Source organism: Bubalus kerabau, chromosome 4 (assembly GCF_029407905.1).
Source record: "Bubalus kerabau isolate K-KA32 ecotype Philippines breed swamp buffalo chromosome 4, PCC_UOA_SB_1v2, whole genome shotgun sequence".
Classification (NCBI taxonomy): domain Eukaryota; kingdom Metazoa; phylum Chordata; class Mammalia; order Artiodactyla; family Bovidae; genus Bubalus; species Bubalus kerabau.
Window position 1 is genome coordinate 107,013,675 of NC_073627.1, and position 25,716 is coordinate 107,039,390.

Genomic DNA, 25,716 nt, shown 5'->3' on the forward strand with positions numbered 1-25,716 from the left:
TTCCTCTGCTGATGGACATCTAGGTTGCTTCCATGTCCTGGCTATTACAAACAGTGCTGCAATGAACATTGGGGTATACTCGTCTCTTTCTATTCTGGTTTCCTTGGTGTATATGCCCAGCAGTGGGATTGCTGGGTCATATGGCAGTTCTATTTCCAGTTTTTAAGGAATCTCCACACTGTTCTCCACAGTGGCTGTACTAGTTCGCATTCCTACCAACAGTGTAAGAGGGTTCCTTTTTCTCCGTACCCTCTCCAGCATTTATTGCTTGTAGACTTCTTGACTCTGACCGGTGTAAGATGGTACCTCATTGTGGCTTTGATTTGCATTTCTCTGATAATGAGTAAGGAGAAGGCAATGGCACCCCACTCCCGTACTCTTGCCTAGAAAATCCCATGGACGGAGGAGCCTGGTGGGCTGCAGTCCATGGGGTCGCTAAGAGTCGGACACGACTGAGCAACTTTACTTTCACTTTTCACTTTCATGCATTGGAGAAGGAAATGGCAACCCACTCCAGTGTTCTTGCCTGGAGAATCCCAGGGACGGGGGAGCCTGATGGGCTGCCGTCTATGGGGCTGCACAGAATCGGGCATGACTGATGTGACTTAGCAGGATAATGAGTGATGTTGAGCATCTTTTCATGTGTTTGTTAGCCATCTGTGTGTCGTCTTTGGAGAAATGTCTGTTTAGTTCTTTGGCCCATTTTTCAATTGGGTAGCTTATTTTTCTGGAATTGAGCTGCAGGAGTTGCTTGTATATTTTTGAGATTAATTCTTTGTCAGTTGCTTCATTTGCTATTATTTTCTCCCATTCTGAAGGCTTCACCTTACTTATAGTTTCCTTTGTTGTGCAAAAGCTTTTAAGTTTAATTAGGTCCCATTTGTTTATTTTTGCTTTTATTTCCATTACTCTGGGAGCTGGGTCATAGAGGATCCTGCTATGATTTATGTCAGAAAGTGTTTTGCCTATGTTTTACTCTAGGAGTTTTATAGTTTCTGGTCTTACATTTAGATCTTTAATCCATTTTGAGTTTATTTTTGTGTATGGTGTTAGAAAGTGTTCTAGTTTCATTCTTTTACAAGTGGTTGACCAGTTTTCCCAGCACCACTTGTTTAAAGAGATTATCTTTTTTCCATTGTATATTCTTGCCTCCTTTGTCAAAGATTAGGTGTCCATAGGTGCGTGGATTCATCTCTGGGCTTTCTGTTTTTTTCCATTGATCTATGTTTCTGTCTTTGTGCCAGTACCATGCTGTCTTGATGACTGTTGCTTTGTAGTATAGCCTGAAGTCAGGCAGGTTGATTTCTCCAGTTCCATTCTTCTTTCTCAAGATTGCTTTGGCTATTCAAGGTTTTTTTGTATTTCCATACACATTTGTAGACTTTTTAATGTTGGCCATTCTGACTGGTGTGAGATGGTATCTCATTGTATTAATAATTTTGATTTGCATTTCTCTAACAATTAGTGATGTCAAGCATCTTTTCATATGTCTATTTGCCAAATGTATGTCTTCTTTGGAGAAATGTCTATTTAGGTCTTCTGCCCATTTTTCGATTGAGTTTTGTTTTGTTGTGTTTGTATATTTTGGAAACTAAGCCCTTGTCAGTCACATAATTTGCAAATATTTTCTCCCAGTATGTAAGTTGTTTTTTCATTTTGTTCATAGTCTCCTTTGCTGTGCAAAACTTGTAAGTTTGCCCATTTGTTTATTTTTGTTTTTATTTTTATTGCCTTGGGAGACTGACCTAAGAAAACACTGGTACAATTTATGAAGCCTGATAATGTTCTAATTGCTTTTCAAGAAACTTTAACCTGGATTATAGAAACAATATGGCTGATGCTGCTGCCTCCACCTGAACCCAAGGCAGGCATTTGTAATCAATCCCTGCACTCTTTCCCCCTGAACCCTGATATGACCTCACAGTTCTTAGCCTGACACCCTTGGAAGCCATTATGAGTCTGTAGAAGTGAGCACAAGAGATGAAATCCAATCACTTTTAATGACTCTAAACATTGATACTATTTCCCAATCTTTGAACAGTCTTAAAGATTTGTATTATTATGGATTTGTAATTTTGCTGAAGCACAAATTTGATACTGATATCTGCTACAAGGTCAGTATGAGGGGAGTGTCTTTTTGTCAGTAACTCAGAGGATGCACCTCCATGTAATCAGTAACTCTCCTGAGGTATTGCTTAAAAATTGTCATTGTCTTCACCTTATTTTGGGACTTCCCTGGTGGCTCAGATAGTAAAGAATCTGCTTGTAATGCAGGGGACCCAGCTTCGATCCCTGAGTTGGGAAGATCCCCTGGCAGCTCACTCCAGTATTCTTGCTTGGGAAATCTCATGGACAGAGGAGCCTGGTGGGCTATAGTCCATTGGGTTGCAAAGGGTTGGACACTACTGAGCAACTAGCACTTTCAACACTTTCACCTTATTTTTAGAAATGTAAGCTCTTAGTGTCACTAAACAAATGGTGTAGGGTAGAGCTTATTTTAATGGAGGAATTTAAGAACTTTTTCTTATCTCAGTCATGTATCTATGGAATTCTTAAGAATCAAAGGGAATTACTTAGTAAGCACCAATTTACTGTGTTTTATGGGGAAATTACATTACCATAGTATTTGCAAGTTTGAAAGTGACCTCAGAGCATGTCTCCCCTGAATATCAAGAGAAAATGAATTTAGGGAAACCTTGGAAACCTCAATCCTTCATGAAGCCATCCCATTATAATTAAGACAAGGTCAGATCAGTGGTCTGAAGAAGACCTTCAGCAGTGCCCTGGTGGAGTGTCCAGGCCCTTCAGTAGGATATATGTATAACACACCAACTTACTATGACCCATTAAAGACTACCAACAATGCCTTCAACAGAGGATATGGATTTGGCATGACCGAAAAAGATCAGAGAATCAGGTCATGTAGTGGAGTGGAATTTCCTGCTTCTGGCCTTGTTTACTTGCACTGATTCAGGGAAAGCATCAGGCAACCTAGAGACCAAATACAAGATCTGTAATTGTGGACTGACCTTCACCCAAGAGTGAAACACAGACAGTACTCTTGGGACAGAAATCTCTTTGGAGTACAAGTTGGAAAAAACGTTGTTTGTATCAAACATAGGAAAGAAGAGCAGGAAATTGAAGGCCTCCTATAAATGGGCTTGTTTCCATCTTGGCAATAATGTTGGTATAGATATTTCTGGACGAGTTATCTATGACTGAGCTGTGTTGATCTTTGAAGGTTGGCTTGCTGGCTATCACATGAGTTTTGACACAGCCAAATCCAAACTGTCACAGAGTAATTTCACTCTGGGTTACAAGGCTTCAGACTTCTAACTGCACCCTTACATGAACTATGGCACTGAATTTGGAGGGTTGGTCTACCAGAAGGTGAATGAGAAGATCAGAACATCAATAAACCTTGTGTAGATAGCTGGCAGGAACACCTGTATCAGCATTTCTGCTGAGTACAAGTTGGACTGTAGAACTTCTCTCTCTGCTAAAGTAAATAATGCCAGCCTGATTGGACTGGGCTATACTCAGACCCTTCAACCAGGAGTGAAACTGACTCTGTCAGCTCTCGTCGATGGAAAGAAGTTCAGTGCAGGAGGGCACAAGATCGGGCTGAGATTTGAACTTGAAGCTTAATGGAGTTATGAATAAAGCATCATTTTTGTCCCTGAAGGTGAAGAGAAATGAACACAGTGTGTTCTGGCTTTTAAATTCTTCTGTGAAATTTCAAAAGGGTGAACTTTTTATTCTTCCAAAGATTTGTAATCTTCCCCACTCTGAAGCCTAGACACCAAGCCCATCTTCAGGGAGGTGCTTGAAGGCATGCCTGGAAGTTGTCATGTTCGTGTCTCATTTCAGTTCAGTTCTGCAGTGTTATTTTCAATGTGTTCCTCAGCGACAATGCAGTGTCATGTTACAAAGGAGATGACCCGACCCTCCGGTTGTCCATCACCTCCTGCATGTCCCACACCACTTTTTCATGACCTGGTAACATACTGGTCCCTGTGCAGTAGTTGAATCTTTGGTTTTGCATCATAAACCCATCACATTTGGAACATAAAAAAAAAGACAAGTCCAAAGCCCTTGCGAGTCAGCAAGTTGGTCAGGGGCTGATGTCAGGAGCTGCTCTGAGGTAGCCCGCATCTAGCCAGACAGCTGTGGGACTTGGATGTTGCACAGGCTAAGGAGCTCCAGGATGTATACCAGCAGTAGAGGTTAAATTGTGTATTTGACTGCCAGTAACGCAAGGCCCTGACTGAAGATAACCAGTAACTTCATCATATCACAGAACAAGAAATCCTGAGGTAGAGTGGTCTCCAGGATTGGTGACTGAGTAGCTTGGAGATTTCCTCAGGGACTGAGGTTCTTCCCTCCTTTGGCTCTGCCATCCCCCTTCATAGGTCAGACTCCCCTTAGATGCACAAAGTGACTGTGGAAGTAACAGGAGCCACATCTACACACACCAGTGTCTGGAGTCTTAAGAAGAGGCTGTCACCTCTGGTGTCTCCTCTTGGTGATAAAGGTAGTTAACATTTATGTAGCACTTACTATATTCTAGGCACTTTACAAACATTAATTTTGATCCTCAACAACACTCCTGTTGCTGCTGCTAAGTCACTTCAGTCATATCTGACTCTGTGCGACCCCATAGATGGCAGCCCACCAGGCTCCCCCATCCCTGGGATTCTCCAGGCAAGAATACTGGAGTGGATTGCCATTTCCTTCTCCAATGCATGAAAGTGAAAAGTGAAAGTGAAGTCGCTCAGTCGTGTCCGACTCTTCGAGACCCCATGGACTGCAGCCCACAAGGCTCCTCCGTCCATGGGATTTTCCAGGCAAGAGTACTGGAGTGGGGTGCCATTGCCTTCTCCACACTCCTGTTAGGTATATATTATTATTAACCCTGTTGAACGGATGAGGAAATGGAGGCAGAAAGGTTAAGTAACTTTCCAAATGACACAGCTAGTGAGTGGTAGTGCCAGGATCATCAACCAGGCAGTCTACTCCAGAGTTCAATCCACTCCAGAGTCCATGCAGAACCACAAAGCTCTCTGCACTGCAAGAAAACCTTTCCAGAAGCAGCCCACAGACTTGTCTTCCTGTTTCAGTGGCCAGACCTTAGTCACATGCTCAACTCTAACCCAGTCACTGCCAAGAGATATGGGATCACTGCAGAGGAGCTGAGCTGGTTAGGATTTATCACTGAGCTGGAGATAGACTCATCTTTCCCAAGAGATAGACTCTGAAAAAAAAAAAATAGGGTTCTGTTTCCCAAGAAGGATAATGGACATGCAGCAAGGAACCACTGTCATCTGCTTATGAGAGACTGCCTAGAAATAGCCCAGCTGCTCTACTAATCCCATTCCCTGTGCACTTACAAGGTAAGATGGTGTATTGCACCGTAGTCATCCACATCTTTCCCTCTTCCCACTTGCTTGCAAGCACTCCAAAGATAGGAACAGATCTCACAAATCTGCATATTCCCCACAGGGCCTGGCATAGGGCCTGGCTCATAGAAAGTGTTCAAGAAACGTTTGTTCATTGTAACTGAATTTTCATTCTCAAGTCTACTTAATTGGAGGGGTCAACAGTTGGCCATGCTCAAGGCAGACATATAATGCATTTTCACATTGATCTAGCAATCAAATAAATTCTGGGGAACTTCCCTTGCCATGCAAAATAGCATGAAATCACACATTAACACAGGTCAGTGCAGAAGCCCAAACTTATTAAATTGTTAGTGTCTTGCACTCACACCCTTGGAAGTAATATTAATGTCCCATTTTATTATGATTTGACATTTCCACTACATTTAAAGAAACACATCAGAGAGCCACAGTCAGAGCAGGCTACATAATTTGTACCACCCAGTGCAAAAAGAAGATGCAGAGACCCAGGCTGGGTAAATGAGTCAGTCTCCCCTTTCATGAGCCTCTTGTTCCAAACCGTGGTGGACAGGTGACTCCCAAGACTGCAGCTTCCCAGTGCCGAGGTGGAGAATGGGTGAGAGGACCCCTTGGATTTGCCGCTGACCTCAGTCCCTGGGCAGGAAGTAGCATTGCTCTTCCCCACCCAAGAAACAGCTGGACACATGCCTGATTCCAGTTCTGCCTGTGGCTTGCCAGGACCCCCCATGGGTACAGAGTGTGACAGAACTCAGGCCACCCCCACCTGTTGCTACTGTAGTCCCAGGGGCAGGGGCAAGGAGGAGGAGGCCCGACAGAACCTGGGGCTCCGTGGCTGTATCCTAGAGAGGCAGAGGGAAGGCAGAATCCTGTCCCAGTGAACTGAAGCAGCCAGCCTCAAGCATGTGCACTCAAGTCCCAGCACACTGCACTAACAAAACACAGATTCAAAGATAAAAATAAAGATCTCAGGACAGCGATTCCAGAGCATTAAACCACAAACACTCAGCACAGGAACCTGTGCAACTGCACTTAACCCCACGCCCTGGCCATTGAGGTGTAGGGCCTTGCTCAAATGTGAATTCTGTCTATGGAGAAGAGAGGTGCCATTTTAAGTCATCCTGTTCTACAAAAGCTGGTTGAATACGTGAGCTCATCTACAAGGATGGGGGAGAAATTAGACAATGAAGAGGTTAATTGCTCTCTGCAAGTGTTCAGTGGCTCCTCCCCAAATGTGTGCCGTGGTGACTTTGGACTTGATCCTGTAGACAGGGAGCCAGGAGCACCCATTCTTCCTTCAATCACCTTTTGGCACAAGTGGTACTTTAGCCAAAATAGGATTGAGTGGGTGAGTGAGTGAAGTCGCTCAGTCGTGTCCGACTCTTTGCAACCCCGTGGACTGTAGCCCCCCCAGGCTCCTCCGTCCATGGGATTCTCCAGGCAAGAATACTGGAGTGGGTTGCCATTTCCTCTACAAAGCCAGAAGTGTGGCCACAGGGAGAAAAGTGGATTTTTGCAGCCTCACAACTACAAAACAGCCATGAAATTTGTGATAAACATTTTTTAGGAAAGCAGTTTTGTATGAAGTAGTAGGCATAATAAACAGAGTCTAAATTGAGATCTCCTGTGTCTGGGAGCATCCGTTGAATGGGGTGGACCCATGAGGAGGTGGAAGGTGCCTGAGAGAACAAAGATAGGAAATGTGACATTTGTGCCTAAGAATCTCATCCAAGTTCCCAGGACTGTCGTGGAACCTTGCCATCACCGATCCCTTCCAGCACTTCTGTGAAGGCTTCGCCCTCCTGCCAGCACACCCAAGGGGGTCCTTGGCCAGCTCCCTCTGAAGTCAGTCAGCTATGACGATCACCAGCTGTTCCCCGTCAAGACTGGCCTGGTACCGCAAACGCCTCCCTCTTGGCTGGCCATCCCTGCGATGCCTCCATTAGGGTTTATTGTGTGACCAGGTCCCCGTGCTTCCGATTTGATGTCCCACCACCAGCTGCATATCTGAGCCCCTCTCCAGGCAGGGGGTGTGTGCCTCTTGAATGTGAATCAATCCTAATATTAAAAAACAAAAACAGGACCCAGTGTTTTTTGCATTACCATCTGACATTCCAAGCGAAGCTCATTTTCAGATGATTCCCAGCTGTCACAATAGCATTGTGCCTGGATGGCTCTGTCACCACAGAAGCAAGGAGGGCAGTTTATCTCAGATTTAATCTGGTAGCAGGAATTGTGATTGAAAATCAACCTGAGACATGTAGAGCAACTACTTCGAATCACATCTATTGACGTTGTCCATCGCTTTACTGGGGATAAAACACTTTTATGTACACTGTTATCATGTATGTTAGAGAGTGATGGAGGCTCTAAGGGGAGAAAAAAACTGAAGTATTTTCCTCCTGAGCTCAGAAAAGGGGAGGAAATAGCCAGGTTCTTACAAAAGGGAATCTCAAAAGCAGACCACAGAGCTAAGCACAAAAGAATGAGCATTACCAGCACCAAAACCCAGAGAGGCTGAGATGAAAACACTGCCAACTTAAGATAGGCATCATGGGAGGAGGGTCAAGCCAAACTGAGCTCGTATAACAAAGTGTCAGAATGGAGGGCTATTAGACAACTGTTCGGCCGAAGTAGATTGCTTGTTCTTTTATTTGTCGCATACATAATACATGTGTGCTCAGTCACTCAGTCATGCCTGACCCTGTGACCCTATGGCATGTAGCCCAGCAGGCTCCTCTGTCCTTTGAATTTTCCAAGCAAGAATACTGGAATGGGTAGCTATTCCCTTTTCCAGGGGACCTTCTGGACTCAGGGATCGAACACGTGTCTCTTGCATTTGCAGGTGGATTCTTTACCACTGACACCACCTGGGGAAGCCCTCATAATACATAACTTTGTATTAAAATAACACAACTACAGAGGAACCCAAAAGAAAATAGTAGTAGATTTTAGGCTTCCCAGTCTAGCTTCTCTTACAAACCCATTCTTGGAAGCATTTGCCTGAATCTCATCTCCACTGATACTCTCAGCTTTCTGCTTCTGTCCCTGTTCCCCGTAAAGTCTTTACCAACCTGTTCTCTCTCCCAGTGGTTTGGGAATCAGCATTTTCCTAGCTGTCGATGACTCAGAAATGGACTTAACTGATGATAACTGCATGTCCTAGAAGTTGGTGCTCATAATTACCGATGTCTCAGAGGCTGAAATGCACACTCTGTCCATATAAATTGTGAGAGAATTCAGCTTGATGAATGCTGAGCAAAAGCATGATTTGCCACATCTGGTCACTTTGATGGGCCAATCGTGAGTAAATATTTCCTTTGTGGTCCTTTCCCCCAGAGTCCTGGAGAGCTGAGTTGAACACATTTTTATGTTTCTATACCCTACCCTCTCTCCATTGGTCTACCGGATTCCCTTGCATACAGTAGGTGCTCAATACATGTTTACGAAATGAAAAGTCTCTTTCTTAGAGCATGATGAGGCTCCACTGCTGAACACATTCAGTGGGCTTTGTTTCCCATGAACTCCCCTTGTGTGAAGCCATGGTCCTGATGGGAGCTGAACTGTTGAAAAGACTGATTATCCCCTGACCCTGGGGGTGAGCGGTCAATGTATGGGAAGGTGTGAGGGTTGAGGGCATCCCTAAGGTGTGATGAGTCTGAGTACACGCCTGTGTCTGAGGCATCGTTACTTTATTCGAGGACTGTGGGAGTTCCCAGCAGGGCATCCTTCTCACCAGGAGCCAGCATTCAGAATTCTTTCTTCTCCAACAGTTCTGTTTTCAAGATTCCCCTTCCTCCGTAACTCATCTGTCTAACTACAGGTGTCCCCAAAAGCCTCAGGTGAAAATGGGCCAGATGCAAGGTAGAGGGTGAGCACTCCAAAATGAAGACCAGGGTGGACAAGAGAATGGGACAAGAAGGGGAATGCTGCCAAGAAGGTGAACACTGGCCTGGCATTTCTGGAACACACTTGAGGGGGCTTTTCTCCTGGGAAGTTCGAATAGTGCTGAATCTTTGTTACCCCAGACCCTATCCTGGCTCAGAGGTGAGGAGAGTGGTGGGGATGGGACACAGAGAGCATGAGAGGAGACTGAGAGCAAAGAGAAGGTGAATTAGAGGGAGAAGAGAAGAGAGGGGAACTGTGACTGAATCCGTGGAGACAGTAGGGATTTATCAGTAGCCCTTAGCCCAGGTGGCTGTTACAGAGTGCCTGTCTTCCTGCCTGTTCATCTGTCTACTCCTCCATCCACTTATCTGTCCATCCACCCTGGCTTTTTACAAAAGAATTTAAGTGGGTTTCCAAGGATAAATTGTATATGATATAGTAGTAGAAACTACAGTTGTGTCGAATAACAGAGAAATACAAGGATGGGGAAATGCAGCGCCAAGAGCCAGGCTGACCACCCACATACACACACACACACACACACACACACACACACACGCTGGACTGGATTGCTCTCTGAGGCGCTGCTTGTGACAGTGAGAGGCAGGGACACTCGTGACCAAAGTGAGCATCTTGCCAGACCTGGAGCTCTGGCTTGTGGCGTGGGTCTTGCTTGGACTAGGCACACTGGCTTGGACTTCGTGGGGTAGCATCTCTATGCCGTGGGTGGCAGGGGGAAGGTAGTCCTAAATAAGCGTGTGCCATGGTGAGGCTTGTTTGCATTAAGAACCAGACACAACTATCGCTTCACTCGCATAAGGCAAACTAGCAGAAAGAACCCTCCCACCTATAGAAAATACCATGTCAGAAGTTATAAAACAACATTCATTTTTTTCAGAGTTCAAAAACTAGCCAATTTTAAAAGCTTTTTTTGAGTTTAGAAAAAAAAAAAAAAAAAAGGCTTGAAAATCCTACTGACAGGGCCTCTGAGAGTCTTTTCTTAGCTGACATCTCCCTCTACTGCCGGTGCCGCCTCTCGCTGCTCCCTCGCAGCCCAGCAGGGAAGTCCTTTGAAAGTGACAGGCCTGTGAAATGCCTTTGAGCCCTTGCTCTCTGATCGAGAAGGACCAGTTCCGCTTGGGACTTGGGGAATTGGTGCCGTCCAAGTGCAGGCTAGTAACAGGAGACACCTGTCTGGAGTTCAGAAGCGAGACCTCAGAGAGAAGTGGCGGAGTGGGAGGTAGGAGTGAATGAAAGTAAAGAGGAGGAGGAGGAAGATACCTGAACCTTGAGGGTCTCTCAGACAGAATGGCTAGGAAGATGGGCAGGACTGAAACAACTTCAGTTCAGTCACTCATTGCCCTGAAGGCCTTTTCACAGCTACCCTTCTTGGCTTGTTGAATCCCAGTGTTGGGAAACTCAGTCCTTCGTTGTCAAGAATTGTTTGACAGTGTTTATTGTTAGAAAGCTATTACTTATAATGAGCTGAAATCTGCTTCCCCACAGTCTCCATTCATTTTCTTCATCTTGCCTTTCTGTGCTGTAAAGATAGAATCTGTTACCTCACACGTTTTCCCAACAAATGCTTCTCCAGGAAAATCCCTTGAGAAGACTACGGTCAAATGCTTCAGTTACCCAGTTCAAGGTGTGTTCTCTTCCTCCCCTACCCCTGATCAGCCTCCTCTCCCTCCGCAGCCTCCAACCTCTCAGTCATTTTAGGGAGGCTTTCTGTTGTCCTGAGAGCTCTGCTTGCATGATCTCTTTGGACAGTGTATCAGTAGAGTGAGTAGGCATCATTATTATCCCCATTTACAGATGAGAAAACAGGCTCAGAGGGAGATGGTACTTGCACAAAGCCACATAGCAAGCATGGATAGAGTCCAGCTTGACATCCATGTATCTCTAATAACCAAAGTCTGGGCCCTTACGTCAACGTGATTCTACCTATTTTGTCTGTAGACAGCACAGGGTGTGGAAAAGACCCATAGTATTGCCCACTGGACTGAATGAACCAAAGTGATAACACCTACTTGAAAACTGGCAATTTGGACCACAGAGCTTATAGACAATGCAGTTAGGACTTTGTCTCTGGACCCGAGTTTCTTCCCAGTTGGTGCTACTGACTCTCCCTTTTCTCAGTCTCGGTGTAAGCATCTGTGGAGCCACCCCTCTTCTCAGGTTTATTCATCAGCTTGGCAGCTCCAATAGTGACTCCTCGTGGGCTCCACCTGTGGGCATGGGTGCCCTGCAGCCTTCTCTGCTCAGCACTCCGTCCATACAGGACTCCTGGTCTCCTAAAGTCTCAGTCAGCCCTTCCCACACCCATTATTCCGGATTCCTTCAGAGGATGACAGACTCCTGATGGCCATATTTTAGATGCAGGTGACTCCCTATCCGCCAGCTCTGAGACCTTGTGATTGAACTCCTTTGATTCTTGAGTTTCTTAACTTTAAGAAGGGAATGAGTACTTAACGTTACATTGTGGGTTTAAGTAAGAATGTCAATTGAATGTCCAACAGGGTACCTGCCCCATATCACATCGGCTCAGAATTCGTAGCTGTTATCAGTCTGCAGTGGAAAACTGAAAAATCTGTGTCCTGGAGTAGATAAACAGAGGAAAGGCGGGCAGCTGAGGGAGAGAGAAGTCTTGGGGATAAGAGAGCAATAAAAGGCACTGTCATGGAAGTCAAAAATAGAAGGTGTTTTCTCAGAGTCCTGCCTCCTAATGGACATTCAAGAATCACTGTCTTGTATTTGGCAAAGAGATGCAGGGGGTTTTCAAGACTTGTTTCTGTGAAGCAGTAGGGGAGACAGACAGATGACAGAGAAACAGAGCAAGGTCTTAAGAAAATACAAGTAGTACTGAGGACTCTTTATGAAGTGTGGCAGGAAAAGAAATCAGAGGAGGCAGCAATCCAACCGCAGTGGGTTTTGTCAAATGTAAGATTGATAAATACTCACTGAGTATTTACTGGGGGCTGAGAGAGCAACTGAGTGAGTGAAGATGCTTGTGGTTTGATTAAATGTGGATGATATTGACATTGTTTAGTCTGTGGCATTATGTGCCTTTTTGGTACTACTGGTGGGAGAAAACTTGCAAGGATTACACAGGATTTTTAACCCTGCTTATCTTTACTAAGAGCATTAGGTAAAAAAAAAAAAAATCCTTTCTGCCCAAATTAATCTGGGTGGGGTCCTAGAGTCTCTACTTTTAGCAAATTTCCCAGGGACTTTCCAGGTGGTCCAGTGGTTAATTTATGATGTGCTTACAGTGCAGAGGGCATGTGTTTGATCCTTGGTCTGGGAACTAAGATTCCACGTACCGCACAGCATGGCCCAAAAAAATAAACCACAAGCTCCCTGTTGGTGCTGCTGTTTGTATTGCTGGGCATCGGTTCAATGAGCCACTCTTAGGGTAACAAAACCATCAACATATCTGACCCTGGTTTGCCCACACCCATCACTATGACATTTTGGAGGGATACCCAAGACATTCTTGGTATCTGTTTGGTTCTAGCACTGGTCTCCTCCCCCTCCCCTGTCCCCCGACACTACCAGCCCTCTCCAGGAAAATGCAATAAATAAAAACTCAGTAATAACAGTTGCTTAGAATCTTGAATTCACAGCTTCAAGGTACCTTCAAGATATTTCCCCCCTCAATTGGCTTTGAGGGGGGAAAATGATTTTTCTCCATTTTTGCATTGCAGAATTCTTTTTATTTTTTTTAATCTTCAGGGTTTGGCACAAACCCACTTTTGTTGATCTGGTATTTCCTCTATGGATCAACTTTCTGGCTCTGGAAAAAGCCTCCTCCTTTTATGAGGCACTTTTAACCTGCAGGATTTCCATTTAGCTTAATTGGCATATTTATGTATTGAGATGGGTGCCTAGAGGGCTTGGGCCACAACATCTTTTGTATAAATCGAAAAAAATGAAATGAGCTGCTCTCACAGTTGCGTGCCCTTCAGTCATGGAGTGCGATAAAAGGCTCATCAGTTACCAGCCGCGGAAGCTCAGGAACATCAATAGGCATCATGCAACCAGGAGTCATTTAGGAAAGCAAAACTCAGGGTTTTCAAAGCCCACTGATTTCAGGAGCTTGGCCATTGCTGATTCCCTGTTCAGTCCTTCCTGGCCCTCCGTTCTGCCTCCAGGTGAAGGAATGGCCTTCTCCACTCCTGCTCAAAGTCTCCTCAGGTGAAGCTCACCTGAGGTGAAGTCTCCTCAGGTGAAGTCTTCTGAGGGTTGGACAGTTTGTGAAGAGTGACCCGCAGGCTATTCCCCACCAGCCCCTCCACAGACGATGGGCCTGGCTGCAGACTATCGCTCTTCTCGCCCCTTCTAGAGCCTGGCATGCTTTGAAGGCATGAGTGGGAATGGATTCTTATTCGTTTAATATAGCTATGGTTAATGGCTTATAGATTTTTAGAGTCTGGCCTCTCCAGGCATGTCTGTTAAGTTTCTATTAAGATTGTCAGAGACTGGAGAAGTTCAAAGGGCCTGGGACACAGGCGTGGCTTTCCTCCAAGCCCGACCGAGAAGTGTCTCCTTAACAAGAATCCTTCTGACCTCCCAAAGACTTGAGAAAGAAAGAGGGACCTTTTGGTGGATCCTGGAAGAACTTGACCTCTGGGCTAAATAAGGCATGTTTCATAAGAGGGACAGGTGATACCAGAATAGCACCAATGCCCTGCTTTGATGCATTCCTAAAAATAGATGTAGCTGAACCAGTTGTCCTTGGAGGTTGTGTCTCCTGCCACGATGGCCATAGTGGCCTGAATGATGCCTGGACATCAGTGAATGTGACCTTATTTGGGAAAGGGGGCTTTTTAAAAATGAAAAAAAAAAATTATTGAAGTATACACAGGACATGTAAGAGATGCAGCTTTGATCCCTGGGTTGGGAAGATACCCTGGAGTGGGACATGGCAATCCACTCCAGTATTCTTGCTTGGAGAATCCCATGGACAGAGGAGCCTGCTGGGCTACAGTCCATGGGGTCACAAAGAGTTGGACACAACTGAAACGACTTAGCACACATGCACACATAGTTGATTTGCAATACTGTGTTAATTTCAGATACAGCAAAGTGATTGTTTCTATATATATAGATAGATAGATTTATTTATTTCAGATTCCTTTCCCTTGTAGGTTATTATAAAATACTGTAATTCTCTGTACTATACAGGAGGTCCTTGGGTAAAGGGTCTTTGCAGATATAATGATTAAGGATCTCTAGATGGGCTCTTCCTGGATTATCCATGTGGCCCCTAAATCCAGTGATCAGTGTCCTTGTAGGAGGAAGAGAGGACCCGAACCCAGGGGAAAAGGCCATATAAAGACTATGGCTGTGTAAAGATTGAAATGATGCAACTACAAGCCAGTGCGTGCCAAGAATGGCCCAGAGTCACCAGAAGCTAGGAAAGAGACAGTGAATGGGTTCTCACTCAGATCTTTCAGCAGGGACCAATCCTGCCAACAGCTTGGTTCTGGATTTCCCGCCTCTAGAACTGTGGGAGAATATATTCCTGTTGTCTTAAGTCACCGTGTTTATGGTCCTTGTTACAGCAGCCCTAGGAAACCCATATGATGGCCAACCACTCAGGTTGCTGGTTCCATTCTCCAGAGTCCACCCTGGAGTAACTCTCCAAGTAACCAAGAAGAAACATTGATTCTAGAAACTAGTGGTAAAACTAGAGATAAAAAATGTGAGCTGCCCCTGAGAATTCTCAAGGTTGCCTGGTTTTGTGGGAAAACTGGTGTGGCTGCAGCCAGAGGGTGGCCTGAGGCCACAGTGAGAAGTTGGGGGAAAGCCTTTTAACCTGCCCCTCCTCTCCTCTGAGTGACTGGGAGAAATCACTGACCGACCCTTCAGGTTTCATCTGTCTGTGTGACATGGATGCAGGCCCCAAAGCCTTGCAGAGGAAGGTGTTGAAGGAAAGGAGCCACAGGTCAGGGCAGTCTTGAAGGATTCACTCCACTCCTCCTCTGCCTCCACCCCAGAGCCACTGCTTAGAACATAATGTAGTGAAGAGATGCCCTCCCCAAAATGCTGTTTCTCTCAGTTTTTAAAGATGCCTTTCTGACCACAGGTGTTGCCATAGCAGCCAGTGGCAAAGATCAGCTGTGGTTCTGTGGTGCCCAGGCTCCACCATGGGGCTTGTCCTTTGCTGTCTTCGAAGTTATCTGAACTCATGCAGACAGGCGCTTCAGACTCCATCCAAAGCAGCATTGCTGGAACAAGAATTTTAAATGAACACAAGAAATGCCTGTGATAAGGGGTGATAGATATACGAAACAAAAAATCAGAAAAGAACCAGGTGAAAACTGATATTTTAAAGAGAATATAATAGATGGAGTGAATAATAGGGCAGATATAGCTGAGGAATGAAGCAGGGAATTAGAAGATTGTTGTTGTGTTGTTTTAGTTGCTAAGTTTGTCTGACTCTCTTGTGACCCCATGGACTGTAGCCTGCCGGGTGTTTCTGTCTATGAAATTTTCTAGGCAAGAAGACTGGAGTGGGTTGCCATTTCCTTCTCCAGAGGATCTTCCCGACCCAGGGATCAAACCCGCATCTCCTGCATTGGCAGGCAGATTCTTTACCCTTGAGCCACCAGGGAAGCCCAATTGGAAGATTAGTTTGTAATAAATATAGACAATGGGCTAATAACCCGACTGTATAAGGAAACTGTGCAAGTTAAAAATAAAACCTCTTAACACTCCAATTTGTGAATGTGCAAAAGATAGGAGCAAAAATTCTCAACAGAAACAAAAATGACCAATAAACATGAAAAAGATCCAAGCTTGCCAATAATCAAATAAATATAAAATAAAGCAATGATATTACTGTTTTAATCCCAAATTGGAAAAAATATAAAACAATTACAGTGATCAATTTTGGATGCCTTTGATGAGTGTTTAAATAGAAATATCACTGGGAGAGTTATGGGTTTTATCAGTGATACAGATTTTAGTCTAATGCCTAGAACTGGGCCTGATAGGAAATTGAGAAGAGGGAGCCTGTGTGCACTGGCTACTTAGTGATGAGGCCAAGTGATGTAGGTACTCTCGCAGATGGCTGGTTCACAGCTTCTCTGAGGAACAGTTTTAAAACACACATTAAATGTTTTGACCTCTCGTTAGTCCAGTGAAAGTGTTAGTCTCTCAGTCATGTCTGACTCTTTGTAACCCCATCGACTATAGCCCGCCATGGAATCCATGGAAAGAATACTGGAGTATGTTGTCAGGCCCACCTCCCGGGTATCATCCCGACTTAGGGATCACACCCACGTCTCCTTTTGCAGACAGATTCTTTACCACCTGAGCCACCAGTCCAGAGATCTATATACAAATGTGAGCAAACATTTGTGATCTCCATTGACTTCCAAATTCTGCCCTGTTCGGGGAAATCGCCTTTACTCCTCTCTTCTCCTCACTTCTCAAAGGCAAAATCCCTTCATTCTGGCTCTTACAGTAACCTGTTCACTTCATTCGGGCTTTGCTAAACTACACAGAGAGCAGTCACCCTCTGGCAGCCATCTGGGATCGGGAGCATCCTTGGGAATGCAGCCGTGACCCCAGGTAGGGAGGCAAAAGGAGGAGATGCCTATATTCCTGGCGGCACCGAGTTGCCATACTAGCCTTGGGCTGCCTACCTCTGCATCTGTTTTTATGTCAAAAAATATACCCCTCATCTGCTGAAGCCACTCAGATCAGGTCTCTGATTACCAGCCATCAAATGCAGTTTAAATCAAAAGACTTTTAATAAAAAATTGAGTTTAGTTACTTCTGTTCACAAGCACATTTGCCATAAACTTTGGTTGCAGGCATTTGGGTGATTCTGACATCCATTTCCTGAAATGCTATGAGACTTTCATTAATCATTGAGCAGTTTATTTTCTACTTAAATTTTTCAAATCCAGTTCTTCTGTGGCAGCTCTAGAGCAGGTGGTTGATGATGCATGGCGAGGTCTTGTCCAAGTAATACACTAGAGCGAGCAGATGTTAAAGGGCTTAGCAGTTAAAATGGAAAGAACATCTGTAAGATAGATTTTACACATAAATGAGGCCAAATATTACCAAGGAGGGGTTGGGAAGAAAGAAAGCGGTGCCTGAGACCAACAAAGAGGCTGGCATAGGTGGGATAATGGTGACGGAACACAGGCACTCAGCTTTATGTCATCTTGTTTAAATTTCACGTGAAATATAAAGTTAGTTTGATCCACTGAGTTCATTTATAAATGAGCTATAAAGACATAAAGGAGAGTCTGTCTGTAATCTCTTTTCCCACTCTATTAAATAAGTAGAAATGCTGCTTTTTACTGAAAAAGAAATATGAGAAGATAATTTTTTTGTAATTCATATTTTCTGAACCTAAAGGAGGAGACAAGAATTACATAAGCAAGATGTTGCTATAAAATAGGTTTGAGTGAAAAGAGCAAACAGTGGTAAAGGGAGGAAAGAAATCAGACTAAATAGATCTGTGTCTTCATCACTGAAGATTCAGTACAAAAGCAAATGGCAAGGAATAGCTAGGGCACTGCTGAAGAAGACGACAAGAGAACTTTCTCCATTGTATGTCAAGACCAATTATTGTGCTGGAGACAGCCATATGTGGGTGCAAGGAAGGACAAGTAGACAGTTCCACACACACACACACACAAAATACCAAACAGACAAATGTGAGTTGGTGCAGCCATTATGGAAAACAGTATAAAGTATGGAGGTTCCTCGAAAACCAAGAATAGAGTTGCCATATGATTCAGCAATCCCACTACTGGGCACATACCCAGACAAAATTACAATTCAGAAAGATACATGCGCCCCTGTGTTTATACCAGCACTTCTCACAATAGCCAAGACATGGAAACAGTCTAGATGTCCATCAGCAGGGGAATGAATAAGGAAAATGTGGTACATATATCCAATGGACTATGACTCAGCGTTTAACAAGAATGAAATAATGCTACTTGCAGCAACATGGATGGACCTAGTGATCATCATACTAAGCAAAATAAGTCAGAAAGGGAAAGACAGGTACCATATCACTTATATAATGTGGAATCGAAAATATGGCACAAATAAACTTATCTACAAACAGAAACAGACTCACAGGCATAGAGAACAAACCTGCGGTTGCCATGGGGGAAGGAGGGAAGGATTGGGAGTTTGGTGTTAGCAGATACAAACTAGTATACATTAAATGGCTAAGCAGCGAGGTCCTGCTGCACAGGGAACTATGTTCCGTATCCTGTGACAAACCATAATGGAAAAATATGAAAACGTATATATGTAACTGAACCACTTTGCTATTCAGCAGACATTAACACATTATAAATCAGCTATACTTCAATAAAATTTAAAGAAAAACCCTGACACAGATTTATACATAAAAGATCACTTTTTAACTAAAGAACCATTATAGAGTAATAGGGAAAGATGTCTTTTTAAATAAATGGTGCTGTAACAGTTGAATATCCTTAAGTGAAAAAAGAGGAAAGGCAAGAGAGAAGGAAGGAGAATGGAAAGGGTCTTGATTTCTACTTCAAACCATACACAAAAATCAGCTCTAAGGGACTGAAGATCTAAAAATGAAAGGCAAGACTTCTATGGTGGTCCAATGGTTGAGAATCTGCCTGCCAATGTAGGGGACATGGGTTTGATCCCCACTCTGGGAAGATTCCACGAGCTGCAGGGCAACTAAACTTGCATGCCTAGAGCCCGTGCTCTGCAACAAGAGAAGCCCCCACAATGAGAAACCCGTGTACCACCACTAGAGCGTAGATAATGTCAAAAGTTGGTAAGAACATGGAACAGTGAGGTCTCATATGCCTTGGTGGAGGAAGTATACATTTGTATTTTCACATCGGGAAATAGCTTGGCACCATCTAGTATGGCTTAGGATGCACGTCATCTTGATCTAGCAGTTTTACTCCTAGAAAAGGTCTGCATAAGCATCAAGAGACATGTAGAAGAATATCCAGAGCAGCACTATTCATAATAACAAAAGACCAGAAAAAAAATGACCAAAGGAAAACTGAGAGCGGAATTTTTATTGCATTCCATACAGCAAGAAAAGTGAGTGAACACCAGCTACGAACAATAAGAGTAAATCTTGTTTCTTTCCTTAATGTTGGGCAAAGGAAGGTAAACACAAAGTGAGTCCTGGCTTAGTCCCTTCAGGCTGCTCTAACAAAGTACCACAGGCAGGTGTCATGAAAACAACAGACATTTACTTATCCCAGGTCTGGAGGCTGAAGTGCAAAGTTAGGGGCCATTACAGTTGGGCTCTGGTGAGAGCTCTCTTCTGGGCTGCTGTTCATTGTCTCCTCACAGGGCAGAGAGCAGAGTGGAGTGGAAGCAAACTCTCTCCTGACTCTACCAGGACACCAATGTCACTCCTTTTTTTTTTTTTTTTTAGGGATTTAAAAATAATATTTTTATTTATTTATTTGGCTGCACTAGGTCTTAATTGCAACACATAGGATCTTCAGTTGCAGTATAGTGGAATCTAGTTCCCTGATCAGGGATCAGACTTGGGCCCCCTGCATTGGGACTGCAGGACCACCAGGGAAGGGCCCAATATCACTCTTGAGGACTCCACCCTTATGACCTCTTCTGAGTTACCTCCCAAAGGCCCCACCTCTGAATACCATACTACTGTGGGGTTGAGTTTCAGCACAGGAACTTGGGAGGACACAAGCATTCAGTCCATAACAATTCCCTATGATTTCATTTTTACAGAAGTCAAAAATGGTAAAAAAATAAAAATAAAAAAAAAAAAAAGAAAAGAAAAAAACTAAGATGCAGTGTTGAGGGATGCAAGCTTATGTGGTAAAAGGGAAGAAAAACAAGAAATGAAGAGCATGAAAGTAGGGGCATGGGATCAGGAGGGACTCGTGGGGACTTTTAGGGTGCTAGAGATGTTCTATTTCTTGACCTGAATGGTAATTACTCAGATGGTCACTCTACACTAATTCATTAAGCTACATATTTATGTTTCATATATTTTCGTACATGTGTAATTGTTTTTTCCAAATGAAGTTAAAAAAAATCCAGCAGAACTGAAGAGGCTCAATTCAGGCAGATACATTAATCAGGGAAAAGTAATAAATTTGATAAATGACCTCTTCATACTTCAAATAATGTCCCTCATACATTGGGATGTTTGTTTCTGACTTTGTTAAAACATTGTAAGTTTTTTCATCATGTGTTCCTCCTAGGCAGTAATAACTTGAATCCGTGATTGTGTAGCAAGAATAGTTGATTTTCACAAAAGTTGTATTTCAAATAAAATACTCATTTTACATCAATTCGTCTTTACTCTGCATGAGGGGACATGGGCAAGAATGTTCAGAGAAGCATATTCAAAAAATAGCACACACACAAAAAACTGAAACGGTGTCCATCAAAGTGAAATTAATAAATTGTACTATACTTTGGCTGTATTCAGCTACAAAATAAAAGCTACATAAGGTAGTTGGGATCAATTTCTTTTTTTTAATGTTGAGCCAAAGAAGACCAACACAAAGGACAGGTTTTCTATGATTCCATTTTCATTAAATCAGAAAACATGCAGAATCTGCACTATGAATGTTTAGAGGTACAGGCTTACACAGTAAAAGTGTGAAGAAAACCCAGGACGTGATGAGCCTAAAATAGATGGGCAAGGGCCGGGGCTGACATGCACTAAAGCCGTTCTAGGCTCCTTGGGGATAGAATCAAGTGTAAGAGAATCTCATTCCCTTAAGGATGCAGAATACTTTGTTTCTAGAATCATACTAGCATCTCAGGGTTGGAAAGAATCTTCAAAGGTCACTAATATAAGCAGCCCTTTGCTACTCTTGGCTCTTTGAGCAGTTAGGCTGGATTGTGTGATTTCTCAATGAGTCCTAAGAGTTCACTAAAATTCATTCATATTTTTAAATGTCTTATTTATAATTTTTTCTATATTTTTATTCACCCCCCTGAAAAGCATATATTCTAATAAATCAGCTAAACTTCATATGAATGTTGCAATTAAAAAAAATAACCCTTTTTTTCATTTCAATTTTTATTATGTTTCATGACAGTTTAGAGATTTCAAAAGAGGGTTACCAGACTTTTAATTTTGCTGGGGAAGGTATATTTAAAAACATAGCCCTATCATTACCATGATTTCATTCAAGGAATGGCATTTCACCTTACAAAATAAGAGGTAAAAAATAGAACAAATGGTAGTCCTTTATGTTGAATAGATTAAAGGTTTGTGAACCATGTTGGCTGTATCTTTCCAGGCATTTTGTAAAAAGTTTTGCAGTGGACCATCAGCCATCCCTAGACGAGCATATGGTGAACCTTGCCCTTGTCAACCTCTCCTCTAATACTTGAGACTTCTTCCCAAATCCCTGAGTTGTGCTGCTTTCCTGAATACTTCTGGTGAATGAGAACTCACTCCCTCCTGATGACATCTCTTCATCTTTGAACAGCTTCCCCTATCTGAATGTCCCTCTGTCCGCTGAACCTAACTCCAGGTCTTTAACTTGGGCTTATCGGTCCCGGAGCAGTGACTGCACATGCTGGCCACGCTATCCAGTGTTTCACTGGTCTCCCTCCAGATTCGAGCAACATGCTTTATACCTTCGCCCGTGCTCCTCCTCCTTATGTTGAAACAGCCTCAGACCTTTGGTACAGATTTCATACACACATCCCACGTCATCAGCATCCTTGTCACTCTGCCGGCAGTTTTCCTATTTGTCTATCCACTTATAAATGTGATATTCCAAACTGAGTATGACCTTCTAGGTGTACTAACTCAGAGAAGAATAAGCTCTTTATCTCTCTTATTCTAGACATTATACTTCTTCATTTAATGTAGCCTAATTATAGTTTTCTCCAAATATATGCCTGGGAGTGGGATTGCAGGATCATATGGTAACTCTATTTTTAGTTGTTTTTTTTTTTTAATGAACCATCATACTGTTCTCCATAGTGGCTGAACCAGTTTACATTCCTAGTAAATACTATACGTTAGTATTTACTAGAAATGTAAATTAGTATTACTAATTTACATTAGTAATTAGTAATTGCTGCTGCTGCTGCTGCTAAGTCGCTTCAGTCGTGTCCGACTCTGTGTGACCCCAAAGATGGCAGCCCACCAGGCTGCCCCATCCCTAGGATTCTCCAGGCAAGAACACTGGAGTGGGTTGCCATTGCCTTCTCCAATGCATGAAAATGAAAAGTGAAAGTGAAGTCGCTCAGTCGTGTCCAACTCTTAGCGACCCCATGGACTGCAGCCTACCAGGCTCCTCCGCCCATGGGATTTTCCAGGCAAGAGTACTGGAGTGGGGTGCCATTGCAATTACTAATTACTAGTAATTAGTAAATTACTAATACTAGTAATTAGTATTAGTATAGTAAATACTATACATTACATAGTATAGGAAGGTTCCCTTTTCTCCACAGTCTCCGGCATTTATTATTTGTAGACTTTTTGGTGATGGCCATTCTGACTGGAGTGAGGTGATACCTCTTTGTAGTTTTGATTTGCATTTTTCTGATAATTAGCAGTGTTGAGCATTTTTCCATGTGCCTCTTGGCCATCTGTATATCTTCTTTGGAGAAATATCTGTTAGATCTTCTGCCCATTTTTTGATTGGATTGTTTGAATTTTTTGATATTTGAGTTATATGAGCTCTTTGTTTATTTTGGAAATTAATCTTTTGTGGATTATATCATTTGCGTGTATTTTCTCCCATTCTGTGGGTTGTCTTTTCGTTCTGTTTATGGTTTCCTTTGCTGTACAAAAGTTTTTAAGTTTAATTAGGTCCCATTTGTTTATTTTCGTTTTTATTTCCTAATGTAGCCTAAAATTGCCTAAATCAACCCTCTGATTGTTATTAACTCATTTGATTAAAAAAATAATCTTATATGTGATTCAGTGTGAATCTAGAAATTGGTTGGTTGTAGAAAGGATAGGATAGTGAATCTTAACAATTTCTTAGGATATGAGGATGGTCAATAATTTTTTAAATGCTCCAAACTCATCTAATTTGTGCTTAGCCCACATCTCTTCACTTGCCAAAGTATACTGTTAGTGAGGTCCTTAGACATCTTGCAGAGGACTCATGCATGATTGTGGTATGCGGGTCAGTGTAGAGTGCTGCAGGAAGAGGAAAATAAAGTTACCTATCTGCCACTTGTCCTTGGTTGGGCACTGCTCACTGGCTCCACCCACTGGCACCAGGGTGTCTTACAGCTTCTCCAGGCTGCCTGTCTCTTTGGAACTGACTTAGCTCCCCACTCTGCAGCTTGCAGAATTTATTTTCTCCCTTCTTAGAAAATTAAAATAATACGTATTTCCCATTTGCATTCTTTTGTTAGCCACGTTACTCATGAGGTTACAAGAGTCCCACAAGCAGCAATTCAGTATCTCAGTACATATCCTTGATTTGCCTAGGCCAAAAGGCACAAAGGTAAAATGATAAACTGTCCTTACCCATCTTGTGCATAATGCTGAAGTAAGACGACTTACAAAGGAATGAAAGTATTAACAATAAAAGTACCAACTTTCATTTGCACTGTTAAGAGATTGTGTGTTTGTATAAAATTTATTCCAACCTAAATTTATTTAGCAATAATAGAGGAAACCAATAGAATGGGAAAGACTAGAGATTTCTTCAAGAAAATTAGAGACACCAAGGGAACACTTCATGCAAAGATAAACACAATAAAGGATTGAAATGGTATGGACCTAACAGAAGCAGAAGATATTAAGAGGTGGCAAGAATACACAGAAGAGCTATACAAAAAAGATCTTCATGACCCAGATAACCACGATGGTGTGATCACTGACCTAGAGCCAGACATCCTGGAATGTGAAGTCAAGTGGGCCTTAGGAAGCATCACTACAAACAAAGCTAGTGGAGGTGATGGAATTCCAGTTGAGCTGTTTCAAATCCTGAAAGATGATGCTGTGAAAGTGCTGCACTCAATATGCCAGCAAATTTGGAAAGCTCAGCAGTGGCCACAGGACTGGAAAAGGTCAGTTTTCATTCCGATCCTAAAGAAAGGCAATGCCAAAGAATGTTCAAATTACCGTACAATTGTACTCATCTCACACACTAGGAAAGTAATGCTCAAAAGTCTCCAAGGCAGGCTTCAACCATACATGAACTGTGAACTTCCAGATGTTCAAGCTGGATTTAGAAAAGGCAGAGGAACCAGAGATCAAATTGCCAACATCTGTTGGATCATTGAAAAAGCAAGAGAATTCAAAAAAACATCTACTTTTGCTTTATTGACTATGTCAAAGCCTTTGACTGTGTGGATGACAACAAACTGGAAAATTCTTCAAGATATGGAAATTCCAGACCACTTTACCTGCCTCCTGAGAAATCTGTATGCAGGTCAGTAAGCAACAGAACTGGACATGGAACAACAGACTGGTTCCAAATAGGAAAAGGAGTACATCAAGGCTGTATACTGTCACCCTGCTTATTTAACTTACATGCAGAGTACATCATGTGAAATTCCAGGCTGGATGAAGCACAAGCTGGAATCAAGATTGCTGGGAGAAATATCAATAACCTCAGATACACAGATGCTGCTGCTGCTGCTGAGTCACTTCAGTCGTGTCCAACTCTGTGCGACCACATAGACAGCAGCCCACCAGGATGTCCCATCCCTGGGATTCTCCAGGCAAGAACATTGGAGTGGGTTGCCATTTCCTTCTCCAATGCATGAAAGTGAAAAGTGAAAGTGAAGTCACTCAGTTGAGTCTGACCCTCAGTGACCCCGTGGACTGCAGCCTTCCAGGCTCCTCCATCCATGGGATTTTCCAGGCAAGAGTACTGGAGTGGGGTGCCATTGCCTTCTCCAGATACATAGATGACACCACCATAATGGCAAAAAGTGAAGAAAAACTAAAGAGCCTCTTGATGACAGTGAAAGAGGAAAGTGAAAAAGTTGGCTTAAATTCAACATTCAGAGAACTAAGATCATGGCATCTGGTCCCATCACTTCATGGCAAATAGGGAAACAATGGAAACAGTGACAGACTTTATTTTTGGGGGCTCCAAAATCACTGCAGATGGTGACTGAAGCCATGAAATTAAAAGATGCTTGCTTCTTGGAAGAAAAGCTCTGACCAACCTAGACAGCATATTAAAAAGCAGAGACATTACTTTACCAACAAAGGTCTGTCTAGTCAAAGCTATGGTTTTTCCAGTGGTCATGTATGGATGTGACCAAACCAAAACTTAGATTCTCTGTTGGACTTGTCTAATCCTTAAGTCACCCTCTGCAAAACTTACCCAGGGTATTTTTGTTCTTCTCGTATACAGTGGTAGAAAAAACGACTGAAAAATTGAAATCCAGGAATTACTTACATTCCCATTCCATTCCAGCTTGGCTCATCCCTTTAACAAGTATT

The 25,716-nt window shown here is 43.1% G+C and overlaps 1 protein-coding gene and 1 pseudogene across 1 annotated transcript in view; both read left to right on the forward strand.

Annotated features, from left to right (window-relative positions):
* The window catches only part of PUM3 (pumilio RNA binding family member 3), a 141,912-nt gene that overhangs the window by 49,035 nt on the left and 67,161 nt on the right, over positions 1 to 25,716 (forward strand). The window lies entirely within an intron of this gene.
* Positions 2,817 to 3,648, forward strand: LOC129650057 (voltage-dependent anion-selective channel protein 3-like; annotated as a pseudogene).